The sequence below is a fragment of the Bos grunniens genome, chromosome 12, assembly GCF_055505025.1.
Source record: "Bos grunniens cultivar Pamir isolate PY7600 chromosome 12, Bosgru_T2T1.0, whole genome shotgun sequence".
NCBI lineage: Eukaryota > Metazoa > Chordata > Mammalia > Artiodactyla > Bovidae > Bos > Bos grunniens.
In genome coordinates this window covers 82,749,903-82,762,325 of record NC_141176.1, presented here as the reverse complement: position 1 = coordinate 82,762,325, position 12,423 = coordinate 82,749,903, and the positions used below count along the sequence as shown (strand labels likewise).

Sequence of the window (12,423 nt, the reverse complement as noted above, 5' to 3'; positions counted from 1 at the left end):
ATAAGGTGGGGGAAGTTAGACTTCGCTGACCTCTAAAATTCCTTCTGGCTCCCAAATACTGATTGTATAACCAAGATTCTTTTCCAATCTCAGCCTCTGAAACTGTGCTGCAGCGCCCCCTAGTGTCTCGGGCAGATGGTTTCCCGACCCCCCCCCACCCGCACCCCCACCTCTCCAACCTCCCACACACTCCCTCTGGGACTCTCCGGGGCCCTTCCCCTGATCCACTTCCTTTTTTCCAAAGCACTTTGTTGTTGTTCAATCTCTCATCCTAGGGGAAAAAGTGAAAGTGAAAGTCGCTCGGTCGTGTCCGACTCTTTGTCCATGGAATTCTCCAGGCCAGAACACTGGAGTGGTCTCTTCCCTTCTCCAGGGGATCTTCCGAACCCAGGGATCAAACCCAGGTCTCCCGCATTGCAGGCGGATTCTTCACCGACTGAACTATCAGAGAAGCCCTCATCCTCGGGGACTGGAATGCAAAAGTAGGAAGTCAAGGATACGCATTAACAGGCAAGTTTGGCCTTGGAGTACAAAATGAAGCAGGGCAAAGGCTAACAGACTTTTACCAAAGCATTCTAAATAACTAGATATTATTTACCATGCTTATGTTGAATGTAAGCCCTGTGAGAACAGAGATTTTTGCCTGTTTTGTTCACTGATGTATCCCAAGCCCCCAGAACACAGCCTGGCACCTGACAGATGTTTAGAATTAATTTGTCAAACTGGAAGTTTCAATCTTGAGGCATCCTCTGCCAGGATTTTTATCCTTTGCTTAATTTTCCCTGTTGCTTTTTTTTTCAGTTGGAGGATGCTTTACAATATTGTGTTGGCTTCTGCCATACATCAACATGAATCTGCCACAGGTACACACATATCTCCTCCTTCCTGAACCGCCCCCTGCCTCACCCCATCCCACCCCTCCAGGGGTTCCCAGAGCACTGGGTTGAACTCCCCTTGACACACAGCAAATTCCCACTGGCTGTCTATTTCACACATGTGTATGTTTCCATACTAATCCCTCCATTCGTCCCACCCTCTCCTTCCCCCACTGTATCCACAAGTCTCCTCTCTGTGGCTGCTTCTCCATTAATGCCCTGCAAATAGCTTCATCAGTACCATCTCTCTAGATTCCATACTCATGCATCAATATACATGTCTTTCTCTTTCCGACTCGCTTCACTCTGTATAACAGGCTCTGGATTCACCCACCTCACAATGAATGCTGGAGAGGATGTGCAGATAAGGGAACCCCTGTTACTTTAATTCACTTTTTATATTAAGGATTATCTTAATATATATTATATATAATAATATATAATTATCTTAGTATATACTTATCTTAATATATAATTATCATAGTATATAATTATCTTAATATATATGCTGTTTCGTCTTTTTTAATTTTGAAAAAAGTGTTATATTTTGGACTCACCTCACGGCACACAAGTTCTTAGTTCCTTGACCAGAGATCAAACTCTTGCCTCCTGTATTGGAAGCATGGAGTCTTAACCATCGGACCGCCAGGGAAGTTCCCAGTTTCTTTTTCTTCTTAATTGCCTGTGCTGTGGGCTGCATAATAGCCCCCACGATGTCTGCATGCTAATTTCCAGAACCTGTGAATATGTTACTTTGCAAATGTGATGCAATTAAGGATCTTGAGATGGGGCGATGATTCCGGATTGTGTGGCTATGCCCAATGTAATTACATGGTCCTTGGGACAGAGAAGCAAGAGGGTCAGGGTCAGAACAACAAGATATGACATAGACTCAACTTCAGAGTGATGAGGGGCCCAAGGGGAGGAACGCAGGCATCTTCCAGAGACTGGAGAAGGCAAGGAAACGGCTTCTCCCCTCCAGCTGCCAGGAAGAACACAGCTTTGCTGATGCCTCAGTTTTATCCCCATGAGAGCTATTTTGGACTTGTTACCTCCAGAACTGTAAGATAATAAAGCTGTGTTGTTTTAAGGCACCAAGGTTGTGGCCATTTAGTACAGCAGCAGGAAGAAGCGAATACATCCAGTAAAAATAAAACCTGCCCAAGCACACTGCTTCGTACAAACCAGCCAATTTCAAGTCCAAAGTGGCACAGTTGGTTCAGATGACCACACACATCTTTGTCAGTGTCAGACAGAATCATCAAACTCTCGCTCTGGCCAGAACCTCCTTGACTGAAAGTTTCTAAAGAGAGCAGCTTCAGTAATTTTTCAAGCCAGAATTTTGGGATCTTTTCTCTGTGTGTCATTTGAAAAGGACTCTCCACTCCTGAACTGTTTAAATTGAGACCCAGGGCACTTACCACTGCCTGAAGTCACATTATACACTTACTGGCTTATCGCCTGTCATTACTGTCATTCATTTGCTGCCTTCCATTAGAGTGTAAGCCCCAGGGGGGTGGATCTGAGTTCACTTTGTTTGCCACTGTGTGTTCCATGCCTAAAATGATGCTGAGACCCAGTAGATGCTAAATCAACGTTGAGCGGATAGCTGGGAAGTTGACTTGCTAAGGAGAGGTGAGAAATCCTTCAGCACCACTTTTGTCCTGCTTTGAGAGAAGACAAATGAGCAGTTCAAATGCAGCTGAGAGTGATGAGATTCAAGGGGGAGGGCAAGTGCGGTGCGTGCGCAGTCATGAGCGACTCTTTGGACCCCATGGACTGCAGCCCACCAGGCTCCTCTGTCTGTGAAATTTTCCAGGCAAGAATAGTGGAGTGGGTTGCCATCCCCTCCCTCCAGGACATCCTCCCGGCCCAGGGACCAAACCTGCGTCTCTTGCATCTCCTGCATTAGCAGGTGGATTCTTTACCACTGAGCCACCTGGCCAGGTTGTTAGTTTTGAGTGATGGGAGGAAATGAAGGAGTCACGTAAGGATAAGAGTGAGAATGGAGGAGGCGCAGAAGTTATAGCCAGGCTTTGAAATGACTCCTTGCCCGACTCTTCACAAATCCCACGTTTAGGAAATAAAAGAGGTCGTTTGTTACGTGTAAGAATTTACTACATCCAGCAATCCCACTCCTAGAGTGGAATAGCTGGTTGTTGTTGTTCGGTCACTCAGTCATGTTCGACTTTTTGTGACCCCATGGACTGCAATATGCCAGGCTTCCCTGTGCTTCACTATCTCCCGGAGTTTGCTCAAATTCATGTGCGTTGAGTTGGTGGTGCCATCCAACCATCTCATCCTCTGTCATCCCCTTCTCCTCCTGCCTTCAATCTCTGCCAGCATCAGGATCTTTTCCAATGAGTCGGCTCTTCACATCAGGTAACCAAAGTATTGGAGCTTCAACTTCAGCTGAAAACTAATTCAAAAAAATACATGCACCACAGTGTTCACTGCAGCACTGTATACGATAGCCAAGACGTGGAAGCAGCCTAAATTTCCCTCAACAGAGGAATGGATAAAAATGTGGTGCATGTGTGTAATGGACTATTACTCAGTCGTGAAAAGAATGAAATAATACCATTTGCCACAATGGGGATGGACCTAGAGATTATCAAACTAAGTGAAGTAAGTCAGACAGAGAAAAACCAAAATCATATATTGCTTATATGTGAAATCTAAAACAATGATAGACATGAACTTGCTTACAAAACAGAAAGTGACCCACAGATGTAGAAAACAAACCTATGGTTACCAAAAAGGACTTGTGGTTACCAAAGGGTTTCCCTGATAGCTCCGTTGGTAGAGAATCCGCCTGCGATGCAGGAGACTCCAGTTCGATTCCTGGATCGGGAAGATCCCCTGGAGTAGGGAAAGGTTACCCACTCCAGTATTCTGGGCTGGAGAATCCATGGACTGTGTAGTCCTTGGGGTCGCAAAGAGTCCGAGGGGACTGAGCGACTTTCACTTTCACAAAAGGGGAATGGTGGGGGGATAAATTAGGAGTTTGAGATTAACATATACACATTATTACATATATACAGAAAACCAAAAGGGACCTACCATATAGCAGGGAACTATACTCAGTCTTTTGTGATAACCAGTAAGGGAAGAGTATCTGAAAAAGAACGTGTGTGTGTGACTGAATCACTTTGCTGTATACCTGACACCACATTATAAACCAACTATACTTCAATTTTTAAAAATCTGTTGGAAATTGTGTTTATTAACTTATGGAGCCAAGGAGAGAGGCCCCTGTCTTGGCCACCACTACATAGCCCTGTGAAAGGTAAATAGTAATAACTCGTGAAAGAACTAATGTGCATGATTATTCACTGTATCATGATATGTTATTGCAGAATATTAGGGAAAAATCTAAATGTTCATCATCGTGGGGCCAGCTTTTTCAAGTACATACATGAAACAACAGAAAAGTATGCAACCATAAAAAGAATTTCCTTAATCGTGTATGTCCTTGTTCTTTTTACTAATATATGAATGTACTAATACAGAAGCAGTTTCATTACATATAGTGGAATACATTGCAAGGGAAAAAAAGACATGCCACAGGACAATTGTGTTATATTCTGTCTTTTGTGTAAAAAGAAGACTAAAATAAAAATATGGTTCACATTTTATTAATTTTTAGATTTTTTTTGTTTTCGGCTGTGCTGTCTTCGTTGCTATGTGAGGCCTTTCTCTTGCTGCAGCAGGTTGGGGCAACTCTGCAGCGTGCAGGCTTCTCATCGTGAGGGCTTCTCCTGGTGCAGAGCTTGAGCCGTATTTTTGTAAATGAAAAGCACTTGTAGACATTTAATCTCTGTTTTGCAGAAATAAAATGTTGCTTAGAGATTCCCTTTAAATATTTCTTATTTTTGTGCTTAAACATATTTTCTGTTGATCTGTGGAATGTTCTGTACAGAGATGCATTATTGTACTGTTGGGCTAGGCTGTTTTTTCAAAATCTGGAGTTATCCAAGTATCTTTGACCATGTTTTAAAAAAATAGTATTTTTTGTTATTAAAATTTTGACTACATAATTAAGGGAAAAAACTCTGAAAGGAAAAATGTGTGTGTGTGTTAGTTGCTCAGTCGTGTTTGACTCTTTGCAGCCCATGGACCGAAGCCCACCAGGCTCCTCTGTCCATGGGATTCTCCAGGCAAGAATACTGGAGTGGGTTGCCATGCCCTCCTCTAGGGGATCTTCCCAACCCAGGGATGGAACCTGGGTCTCCTGCATTGCAGACAGATTTTTTACCATCTGAGCCACCAGGGAAGCCTGAAAGGAAAAATAATGCTTCTAAATGATAGGGGTTACCTGTTGGAGGAAGCAGGGACAAGGCACATGGAGATGGGGATGGGGAAGGTTTCCATCGTATCCCTTCGGCAATTTTAAAACTTTTGAACCGTTTACATGTATTATTTATTCAAAACGTTAAATTTAAATCATATAAACAATAAGTCAAAAAGAAGAAGAGAAACCACAGTCTCACCCAACTAGACCCAGGTCCCTAACTCAGCCTGACGCAGAGACCCTGCACCACGGTTGCCTGTGGGCAGTGGGGTACCACACGCATGCTGGCATCTCCGTGGCCACAGAGCTCTGGGTCCATTCCGTATACCATACTGGGTTGAAAACTCCCGAAGTCCCAGCCTCTGATTCCCAGACTCGGGGCCCAGCAACTTGCACAGTTGACAGAGTCTTCCCAGCCTCTGTGGACAGGAGACTTGATAAAATGTGTACCATTGAACCCTATGATGAGAGCTGGTTGGTTAAGACCGTCTGGCTTTTGTGGAATAATCTTTAATGCACCAGACAAGAAGACTGCTAACCGGCCTTATTACTGACAATTTCCTCACGTCCCTGGTAGGGCAGGCAGACGATTTGAGGATTATCCAGGCTCTGACAAATCCCCTGGGCCCTGACAATCTCATTTATAAAAGAATCAAATCTGTTTATTGCTGATAATAAATGGTATGCCCTAAGGTTTGCTTGTAAGTAACATGTGAGTCGCTTTTTTTTTTTCTTTTAGCAACAGGAACCAAACTTAGATTCATCCTGATAAACTGGGCATTTGGGACTTTATGTGATGTAATTTCTCTGAATGATTTCTTAATCCCCCTTTTCTAAACCTTTGCTCCCCAGCTCATGATGACATAAACAGCCTTGATCCAGAGCAAAAATGGTCCATCTAACAAAAGAGCCTGTTCTTGTGGCTAACATTCACTGGTCACGGTGCTTCGTTTTTATTTGTTGCTGTAAAAATTATTTAAAACAAAAGGACAAAGCACATCTTGAACTTAAATGTCTGATAAGCTGAGCCCTCTGAATGCAAAGACCATATCCTCATTCGTCTCTGTATTCCTTGCAATAGGTATAGTAGCTCACGCACTGTAGATTCTCAAAACCAGTTGTGAGATTGACTTGTTCATAAACTACCATCATTTCTCCAGTGAAATGTTCTCTGATATCTAAATACTAGCGAACGACATTTAGAAACCCAAATAATGAATAATTTACATTACCTCTGTCCTTCCTCTTGATTTATGAGAAGTAAAATGCCCTGCTGAATTCTAACCTATGCATATTATGAGTATTTAATCTTATTCATAATGTCTCATTGAACATGGCTATTTTTTCAAGTATTGCTGCATAAGGAAAATCTCCAAGCATAAGTTAATATCTCCCTTGGACGTTAATTAATATCTAAGGGATATTAATATTAATATCCCTTAATACTGATCTGCGTGACTCTGGTCTTCTGACTATTTTCCTCTAGGTTGTACCTGAAACCGATGCAAAAGCCTAGACTTGGAGGGAACTCTGAGCTCCCGTATTTCTTTTGTTGAGGGTGGGGGAAGGTGGCACTTACTCTTCTGTATTTGTACACTAGTCTAGGAATCAATGGTGAAGAAACCATCACTGGTACCCAAATTCATCCTCTTCCATGTATAATATTCCTCATTCTAATTTTCTGCCTGATGAAGCAATACAGCTAGCCAGATGATTTCCAGCGTTCAAAACCAAGGCTTCTTCTGAAGGTTTTGTCATTAGTTTTCTCCAATTTAGAAGAGTTTTAGGATTCCAGAGGTTGAAAAGGCCCAGTCGTTACATGTCTCTCTCTCTCTCTTAAAAATAATTTTATTTACCTATATTCGCCTGTGCTGGGTCTTCACTGCTGTGTGGGCTTTTCTCTAGTTGTGATGAGCCGGGGCTGCTCTTCGTAGCAGTGCACAGGCTTCTCATTGCAGGGACTTCTCTTGTGGAGCAGGGCTCTGGGGCATGCAGACTTCAGTGGTTCTAGCTCCCCAGGCTCCAGGGCACAGGCTCAACACTTGTGGCGCACGGCCTTAGCTGATCCCTGGCACATGGGATCGTCCCAGACCAGGGATCAGACCTGTGTATCCTGCATTGGCAGGCAGATTCTTTACCACTGAGCCACCAGAGAAGCCCATCTCTCTCTTTTAAAATCCCATTTAGTATTCAATATATATTCATTATAGATTGATTGAAACATATGGAAATAAATCAACAGGGGTATGGGGAGAAAGTTAACATTCAAAGGTAATTATTAATATTCTGATGGTTTCCTTATAGATAAATTCTTAAGCATTTTTCTATTGTGTGTGTGTATTTCTCTCTCTCTCTCTCCATAGATGGATAGATGATTCTCACATACACACACACACACACACACACACATATATATCCATGGGGTTGCCAAGGGTTGGACACGACTGAGCAACTGAACAGCAACACTCTTAACAAATACATCACATACACATACTGCTTTAAAACTTATTTTCTTTGCTCTTAATAAATTACTAAAACATATATTTAAGGTTATTTTGTAACACTCCAACACACATGGAAATATTCATATATTTTCTTCTGTGGAAGTGAAAAGAAATAAAATACATATATAAAAATACTGAAAACAAATCTAGTGAAGGGTCCTATGTAAGCCGTGAAAATGAGTTCAGAATATTAGGAAATTAGTTTCTTCTAATTCAAATTTTTTTCTTTACTTTGATTACCTTTGAAAAATATTTTTCGCAGCATAAACTTTTGTAGGAACACAGCTAGGAGATTCTCAGTTGTCATGTAATCCTCAGCTTAAAGTTTGCAAAGTCTAGTTTTTCTTCTTCTTTTTCTTCTTCTTTTTTTATTTTAAGCCTTTTAATTTAACTTATTGACCCCAGTATTTTTGCTACATCCATTGCTAGGATCAAATCGTTATACTTTTCAAAAGCATTCCTTTAACCTGAGGTCAAACAAATGTGAAATATGAGGAAGTTATAAATAGACTGAAATCTAGAACAACCATAACCCTGATATCTAAATTTTTATATCTTTGAAGTACACTGAATACAGAAAGAATGCAGACTTTTTCTTTTCCAGCCAGAGAAACCACACACACAAAAAAAAGAATAAAAAAATGGTCTCTTTCTCATTTCGGTAGTCAATCTCTCAATCCAAAAAAAGAAAGTGGGGGAGGATTTAAATCAAGCCAACAAAAATAAACTGTTGCCACTGTTTATTGAGAAAATAATTCCTTGAGATTTTGTTTTTCCCCAAAGAACTACCCCCCAAAAAAATCATAAAGAAGATCTCTGGCTTAGTTTATTTCCTAGAGGAAAAAATTGTTAACATTTGTTTATTTTGTAAAGCCTACCAATAATGAGTGGACCCATAAAATTCCCCTCTTTTCTGTGTGTGGTGGGAAAGAAGCAGGGGGCAGGCTAGGTTTGGCCTGCAGTATGAATATAGTTTGCTGTCTGGAATTGCCCAATCTTGTCTGGCTTCTATAAGATTCCCAAGGTCCATGAATCATGTCCCAGATGAAGAGCCCAGAGGGTATTGGATGGATGATTGGAGGGAGACCAGACGATGGAAGACTCTGAAATCCAGATGGTAGCGTCTAGAATGGGCTCTGCGGTAGATTGGGTTAATGACTCCAGGTCTCCCCTTTTCTCTGTGTCTACACCCTTCCATAGGCTCAGCGGAGGTCAAGTATCTCTCCTCGTCCCTTGACTTTGAACTTGGCCAATGATGGTGTGTCAGTTTCCAACTCTAGACATTGGGAAGCCTCCCACGTTTCTGCATCACGGTGAGAAGAGCACCCTCTGGCAAAGCCCACCCTCTGGACAGGAGGCGGCGCTGGGAGGGAGGTCCTGTGGGTCAGAGCTGCCCCCTCAGACCTGCAGGAGACACAAAGCTGCCCCAACGGGAAGCAGAGCCCCCAGCTCAGTCCAGACTGGCTGAGCCTCAGCAGACGGATAAACACTCTCCAGTAATAAATACCCATGTGGTAAGCCCCTGAGTTTTCGAGGGCTCTGCTGTGCTGCGTATGTATTACTGTATTTGTATCACTGCTGTCATTGCAGTAATACAAACTGAGACACACTTTTAACCACCCTCCCTCCCCCAAAAAAAAATCATTAAAAATTTTTTTAAGAACCTAGGGACTTCCGTGGTGATCCAGAGTTAAGGCTCCATGCTCCCAATGCAGGGGAACATGCAGGTTTGCTCCCTGGTCAGGAACCTAGGTACCACATGCTGAAACTAAGAACCTGCATGCCTCAACTAAGATCTGGTGCATCCAACTAAATATTTTAAAAGCATTTTTTTAAAAAAGAAACTATACTTTAGGGAGTTTAACATGTGGCTGTATGCAGGACAGACTGGGATGGGAAAGAGACAGGATCGTCATCTGGATGTCAGACGATGAGCCCGGAGCAAGCGTGGAGGTGGCAGGCACAGGGTGAGGGAAGAGACTGACGACTGGCCATGAGGATGAAAGAAGAGTCTGACTTAAGGAAGGAGCCAGCAGAATCTCACACCTGCAGACAGGAAATGGCAGTATCTATGGGGTACTTGGGATGTGATTTGGGGAAAAACGACGAGCTCACTTCGTGCCACAGTGGGTTTGAAGCAACAGCAGTGTAATCACAAGGCCATGTGGGGTAAAGGAGAGACTAACAGGGACAGACAGACCGGCTCGCTAGTCCTGGCTTGATTTCTTGCTGATCGTGGGGCTCTTCCAAGTGACACAAACTCTTTGAGCCTGAGTGTTTGGCCCCGCAGCAGTCTTCAGTCTTCAGAGTTGCCCCAATTGTGAAGACAGGGCAGGCTGAGAGGAAATGGGCATCCTGGTCTGCTCAGCTTCTCTGCTTTTGGGGACGCCCCTCCCTTGAAATCCAAGGGGCTGTCATGTACGTGACCACCTTCTCTGCCCCCATGATTCATCCAATCAGACAATGAGAGTCCACTTTGGTGGGGTGGATATGAATGTTTGATGAGAAAAGTGTCTCTTCTAATATTAGGAATAATAAAGACACTACAAGTCTCGAATATATTGAAGGTGGCTCAGATGGTAAAGAATCTGCCTGCAGTGCGGGACACCTGGGTTGGGAAGATCCCCTGGAGAAGGGAATGGCAACCCATTCCAGTATTCTTGCTTGGAGAATCCCATGGACAGGAGGGCATGATGGGCCCCAGTCCATGGTGTCCTGAACAGCTGGGCACAATTGAGTGAATGTTTCAGTTCAGTTAGGCTGCTTTGGGGAAAGAAATTGCCTGAGAATGCAGGCAATGTAGCCGAGATAAGAGGTGCAGATAGAAGGAGAGAGAGAGCCCCAGTGATACTGCTTGAACCCCTAGATCTAACAGAGCCATCTACTGGACTTTCCAGTTACATGAGCCGGTATTTGCATGTGTGTGTGTGTGTATAATACATTTATGTGTATACATATATATATATTTTTTTTTTTTCTTTTGCTTGCACAGCTTACAGGATCTCAGTTTCCTGACCAGGAATTGAATGTGGGCCACAGCAGTGAAAGTGCCAAATTCTAACCACTAGACCAGGGAGGAGCAGGGGACGACAGAAGATGAGATGGTTGGATGGCATCACCAACGCGATGGACATGAGTTTGAGCAAGCTCCGGGAGTTGGTGATGGAGAAGCCTGGTGTGCTGCAGTCCATGGGGTCACAAGGAGTCGGACACGACTGAGTGAATGAACTGAACTGAACTGAGACCAGGGAACTCCCTATATATATATATATATATATATATGTATGTATATATACTTTTTTCCTGGTTAATGTATGTATTATGTAACTGTTAGTTCTGAGACAAAGTCAATTCCAAACATACTATTGAGGATTCTGTAATAGTTGACTTTAGAAATGGCTTATGCTTGTGCTCAGTCGCTTCAGTTGTGTCCGACTTTGCGACCCTATGAACTGTAGCCCACCAGGCTCCTCAGTCCATGGGATTCTGGCATAATCCAAACCTATTTTTCCAATGAATTTTAGTTCCCCAACCAGAGATCAAACCTGTGCCGTTAGCAGTGAAAGCATGGAATCCCAACCAATGGACCTCCAGGGAATCTCCTCCAATAAATTTTCTCATGTAACTTCCAAAGAATTTTTCACTGCCATCATTTGGCTCTGGAAAACCTTTACAGGCAATAGTATTTTTACATTAGAAAAAAAATTAAGTACTGGTGTTAGGAACAGGTTAAAAGGGTGATATGCGCAAAATATAATAATTACAGATCAATACTAATTTGAACACATATTTGTATTTAAACTGTTCAAATAATCATTGTTTTAGATAAATTTAAAGCATGCTTCAAGAATCGGTTTTAACATCTCCGTTCTAGTGCACTACAGAAAAAATTTCTTTCTTATTTCTTCAGCAGTAAGAGCCTCAAAAGTGGTGTTAGAAATCCAGACTCTAATCTTGTCCTCTCAAGAAAGAAGTTGAAGAGGTTTTGGATCTGATTAAAATCATTATTCTAAGGGAAATATCTGCAGAGAGAGAAACCCTGGGTCTACATTTTTAATTAATGTAGTTTGAGCTGGGTTTGGGGCTCTTGAAACTGAGAGTCCTAAATCAGCAGGTATTCAAGAAATAGTAGCTGAACAGCATTCAATAGGGAATTGACTCTTAGAGCTTGCCTGACTTCATATCTCGTGCTTCTTCCTATAAAGGCCTTGAAGCCAAATGGCAGCAGAAAAGGCATAAAGTCTGCATTGTTGAAATAGACGTGGATTCACGGGCTTTTGAAAGGAAACACGACAAGAATCACACTGTGAGATATGAAGATCTACTACAAAGCCACAGTGAAAAAACAAAACAGGACAAAGCCCGAAGAGCAGTGTGGTGTTGGCAGAGGAACAGATAAATAAGCTGGTGGGACAGAATGAAAGCAGATTCATTTACATATGGGAACTGAGGCATGATTCTCAGCACCGCAAATCCATGGTGTTGGGAAACCAGTTTACTATATAGAGAAAAACAGACGCCACACATAAGGGCCAATTTTGGATAGTCTACAGTGTGAAAGATAAAAATATAAAGGGCTCCCATAGTGGCTCAGTGGTAAAGAATCCACATGCCAATGCAGGAGACGTGGGTTTGATCCCTGAGCTGGGAAGATCCCCTGGAGAATGAAATGGCAACCCACTCCAGTATTCTTGCCTGGGGAATCTCACGGACAGAGGAGCCTGGCGGGCTACAGTCCGTGGGATTGCAA

At 42.8% G+C, this 12,423-nt stretch overlaps 1 long non-coding RNA gene across 2 annotated transcripts; it reads left to right on the top strand.

Annotated features, from left to right (window-relative positions):
* The first annotated feature begins 231 nt into the window (after positions 1–231).
* LOC147362001 (uncharacterized) lies at positions 232–11,306 on the top strand. 2 transcript variants are annotated; one of them, XR_015138437.1, is made up of 4 exons: positions 232–510; positions 802–863; positions 8,874–8,986; positions 10,666–11,306. It is a non-coding gene; the product is annotated as an uncharacterized LOC147362001 (long non-coding RNA). The 2 variants fall into 2 exon arrangements; XR_015138438.1 differs by lacking the exons at positions 8,874–8,986; positions 10,666–11,306 and adding an exon at positions 1,414–4,513 and having other exon boundaries at positions 372–510.
* Positions 11,307–12,423: the final 1,117 nt, after the last annotated feature.